The sequence below is a fragment of the Atta colombica genome, unplaced genomic scaffold, assembly GCF_001594045.1.
Source record: "Atta colombica isolate Treedump-2 unplaced genomic scaffold, Acol1.0 scaffold40, whole genome shotgun sequence".
In the NCBI taxonomy this organism is placed as follows: Eukaryota; Metazoa; Arthropoda; class Insecta; order Hymenoptera; family Formicidae; genus Atta; species Atta colombica.
Window position 1 is genome coordinate 524,810 of NW_017259509.1, and position 5,607 is coordinate 530,416.

Here is a 5,607-nt window from a genome sequence, read left to right on the forward strand (position 1 = left end):
AAAATAATTACTTGATTTAAAAATTTTTCTAAAAATAAAAATAGAAATTAGATTTTATAAATAAAATGGAAAATATTTATAAAACTATGACAATTATGTCTTAAAATCTAATTCGTTTTATCGATCTTATATATTTTTACAATATATTTTTTTATTTGTTTTTTAAATAATTTAGATAAAAAAGCAATGATTATGGGCAGTTTAATAGCAGAAACTTTACAAGAAATGTAAACATGGCCTTTCATCACACGTGCGTATTTTTACATATAAAAATTACATATAAAAAGTAGTTCAAGTTTCTTTCTGAGAAAGAAGAAGCGGGATTATGACCGAAAGGAGGTTGCGGAACTGGGACGAGCAGACGAGCCTGAAGACTCTCTTAAATTTCCGAAATCCCGTACACGCGGTGTACACACGACACGCGGTACTCTGCTGACTTTTCGAAATTGTAGGCGGGCGCTGCCGCTCTCGCTGGCGTAAAATAAATCAGAGTACAGGGTGAGAGATCTAGCCGACGATATATATTCCGGCATGTCGGGTATATTCCCTTCTTTAAGTTCTCGTTGCTCCCATACCGTCGTCGACGCGCCTCTATAGATTTGGCCCATGTCGAAGTCAGAGCGCGGAGAAGGAAAGAGAAAGAAAGCGAAAGAGTAAGAGAAAAGGTGCTTTCGCGTCTTTCTCTATAAATCTCTGAAGAATTCCTTACCTATGGCAACGATACGCACGACTCGACGTTACCATTCCGTTCGCAGAGCAAACGTGAAAGTTAAGCGTCTTCCAATTATGTCGATATGATCAGGAGCCTGATAATTGAAGAAATTTTGAAAAAATTGTTTTAAGTTTTCTCTTTTAACCGAAATAAATTTTATATCGTTAAATATAGAAAAAAATAGATTGAGTGATATAGCAAAGTTATAATAGCTTATTGCGTGAATTTATCTCTTAAAAGAATAATTATATTTTATAATTCAATTAAAACTCTTTGTAAAAGAATAAAGTTTCATAATTAATATGACAATTTAAATAAAAGTATTAATTTGGAATATTAAGATACCAATCAGAGAGAATTATAAATTCTAAGATGGAAAACTTAAAGTGTCAAATGAATATGATTTGTATTATTATTTTCCGTGCAACATTGTATATATAGACGGAAAAAAAAACAACTAAAAACTTCATTGATCCAGTAAATCTATAATCGTAATATATAGACAGTCAGTTTTCTATGTTAAAGTAGCAAAATATTAACAGTTGAATAACATTAGCGATTTGTTAAATGATTTGTTATCTAATCTTCTTATAATTATATGTGTATAATTTAAAATTATGTATAACTTTTTAAATAATTTAAGTTATATATAATTTGAGACTTGGTAGTTTAACAAATCGCTAATGTTATTCAGCTAATGTTGTCAATTTTGTTATTGTAACATAGAAAACTGATTGTATATTACTGTAGATTTGTTGAACCAGTGAAGTTTTTAACTGTGTTTTTATTTCCGTCTGTGTACAATGTTGCATGGAAAATAGTAATATAAATCATGTTCATTTGACACTTCAAGTTTTCGCGTTTTAGCATTTGTCCTCTCTGATTGGTATCTTAATATTCCAAATTATAAAAATATTTTTATTTAAATTGTCATGTTAATTATAAAACTTTACTCTTTTACAAAGCGTTTTAATTGAATTACAAAATATAATTATTCTTTTAAATAAAATGTTTTGTCATATTTATTATATTTGTTGTATTTATGCATATATAATAATTTTATACCACATATTTAAACGGGAATGGAAAATTGATAAATTACTTTGAAATTTTTCTGTAAATAATTTTTCCGTACAATTGAACTGTTAAATTTCACTTATCATCTTTGAGCGACAGGTAGTAAGTGCGCGTTTTCAGAAACTTATAAAAACAAGTCTCGTCAAAGACGCAGCCATGTCTGTGAAACTATCCCCGGAGAAAAATATATTACGACCATTTCTCACCATAAAATGGCGTGAATTGTGGCCCCCAACAATCGTTTTGCGGTTATAGAGATTATGCAAATACAGTCTCGCCGACTATAAACTATGTGGAATTTAACAATTTTTCACCATGCGACGCACTCGATCTTGCCTGCGCCTCTGTGGCCATGCATCGTATAACAATGATGACATAAAAGGATAACGGGACTCTTTACTTTCCATTTTTGGTACATCGTCGATAAGAAATCTTAAATTTTAAGTAAGGAAATGAAGAGTAGAAAGTTTTAAATAGACGAAAAATGTGGAGTTATCCGCTGCACCGTTAATTTTTGAAGCTAATAGCTTTCCGATACTTTCTATTGTATAATACTCATTGCAAATTTATTTGATATTGATTACAATAAAATTGAGACCTTTAATATAATCGTTTTTCTAAACTGAAATAAATTAAAAATTTGCGATCTTTAATAATTAATTAAATTATAGAAAGAATTTCTCGATTATAACAATTAAAATAATTAAAATAATAATTGAGAAAAAGTAAATTTAAATCTGCATTTTAAAGCGGCATTTTATTACTGACTTTTTTGTAATGTTTTTGTTATATAATGTGGATAAACACAAGAAAAACTATAGAAAAATAACGCATTTATTCTTTCGAATGATTAGAAAAGTATGTTAACCACGCGATTACTGTTAATATACTTAATATTATTTAATATTATTTCACACTAAAGTACTTGCACTTTTTATGTGTCTATTTTTTTTAAGTAATTTCTCGCTAATTTTTATATACGAATTATACTTGCGCGTATTGTTACAGTTCATATAAACTATATGTAACATTACGCAGTATTGCAGGTGGTGAAAAATTTCTTAAAGATTTATGGTGAACGCTTTATAAAGGCTGGAAGTTATATTTTACCGACTTCGACGTAAACTGAAAATGCACGCCTTGTGCTACGTGGAGATTCTCTGAAATTACTTGCAGAGATAAATAGGGATCGTAACGTCCGACAGTAATATCTCCTTCCGCTACTTTTATAATACTCATCATCGTTCATCATTACGCCACAATAAAGATAAGAATCGAATCCCGCAAAACTCGATTATCTGTGAGGCTGCAAACGTTGCGATTGTATTTTATTTGATTCTGTAAGAGTCTTAAGAAACACAATAAGCATAGTATTTTTAAAGTACATGTATATTTTAGTAAAAACTAATTATAATCATCATATATTTATGAACTCGATAACATATTCTATGTTGCGCGAAACTCTTGAGTGAATGAAATTTTTATGATATTTTTTATTTGCTTTTTACACGAATTAGCAAATGATCGTTTATCAAAAATCATATAATAGGTCAATTCTAAGCAGAATTATAAAGCTTGTAATTTGTTCTCATAAAATGTGTAAGAACTTATGATTGGTATTATAATTCTACATTATGTATATATACTGTACAATCATTCGTAATATCTACTATTCTAAATTTCCCATATATTTTACGGCTCTAACAAGAAGTTGTCTGTAAAAATATTACGTAAAATTATAAATTTCTTCTAAATTCTTACAAATCTTACGAGAATATGTCTTATACGTTTTACGATTCTGCTTAGAATTGATTCTAAGCAGATTTCCCGCAGATTCTACCCTTGTCGTCAGTTTGTATGTTAATGGAAAATGTATTCTTAGTTTGCAAGATTAGAAAAGTATGTTAACCACGCGATTACTGTTAATATACTTAATATTATTTAATATTACTTCACACTAAAGTACTTGCACTTTTTATATATCTATTTTTTTTAAGTAATTTCTCGCTAATTTTTATGTACGAATTATACTTGCGCGTATTGTTACAGTTCATATAAACTATATGTAACATTACAATTTCTTTAAGATATTTAGCGATATATATATTATAAATAAAGGAAAATTTTTTTTGAAAATTTGATTTTAACGAAATTTTTATTTGCTTTTTTATTAGTTTTTCATACGAATTAATAAACAAATTATTTATTAAAAACAATACGGTTGTAAGATTAAGATTCTACACTTGTGCGTTAACGGAAAAAATATTCTTACTTTTCAGTATGCAAGATTTCCTTAAGATATTTATAGCGATCTATTACACACAGATGCGAAATGATTTCGCTACAGCGTCGCCTCTCGAGCGAAAGTTTATAAGTTGCGATAAAAGCGAGGGAAAGTTTAGGAAAAAGCTTGATATTTCTTAGCGCCCGATAAGAGCCTTAAGGTCTCGCAACTTTTTCTCGCAAAGTTCACGAGCGGTTTAGAAACGATGCTGTTTATTATATTATTATATTTTTGTATTTTGCTCTGCGAGCACTGCAGTCAAACTAGCTAGTAACAGTCTCAGAATACACACAATTTGAAGAGGAACTATAAAGTTGGAAGAATTCATAATACAGGCGCAAAAGCTTTCATTATTTTTTAATTATTACGCGATATTTCTTAATAGCTATATTAAATATCTTTTAAAATAAAAATTGTTTCTGAAATGTTTATTAAACGGTAGCTTGTTTAACTTTGTTATGGGGAGGATCGAGGAATGCTGAAACAACGTTAAGCAAAATTGACTTTTATGGCCGGCTTTTCGACGACTTTATAATCTCTCGCAGTCGAACTCGTGGAAAAATCCTTATAGAGTTATAGCGACCCAAATGATACTCCACGATACAAGAGTATCCGACCGATATCCTCGAGTAGAGTTTTTCGTGTTTATGACGCTATGATTTTTATCATTTGTTCAAACTGCTTATAAGAGTAAGATTCTTCTTTGTCAAAATATAATGTGCGAGAATTGAATGTGATTTCATACGTAATTTTGAACAATAGATGAATAACGAACAATTGAATATCTAGATTAAAGTTAAAATTAAATATGAATTAAGGATAAGTATAATAATGTACCGATTTAATTACAATACAAGATGTTCTGCCATTATTAGATTTCTGCAGCTAATGGAATTATTCGATTGATTAAATATGAATGCTAAAATGCTGGAATTGTACAATAATATCTTGGGAATATGAAGGAACTGAAACATTACAATTTTACCCGTCATAAAAAAACGCATGTATAAAAAGTGATTACTTATTGAAAATACTTATAAATTTTGAATAACATATGTAGTTTATATTTAAAAAAATAATGTTGTCTATCGAGAAATAAGCAAATCCCTTTTTTTCAAATACAAGGCAGATATTTTATAAATAGCTGCGGAAAAAACATATATTATAAAACACATTATCACTAACGCAAACGTTAAAATGTAAGCATATCTTTGGGAACTGAAGACTGAGTGAGATGAAGAACATTGAACATTCAATTCGCGAATCCACAGTATTTTATTCCCCCTATATGTTTCAGGAGCACCTGAGCGAGAGGCTGTTTAATTCTGCTCGTGTCTTTCATCAATCTGACTTTAAAAGGATCAGGCTAATTCAACGCTCCGTTATTTAATTCTGGATTAGGTAGACAATCGCATGAAAAACCAGCTCTTGGGTTAGTTCTATTGCACTCGGCGTTTTCTCGTGGATTTTGAAAATTGTCAATAGATTTGTCGTTAAAAGTAATGCAAATTCCGATATTACCTACACACACATA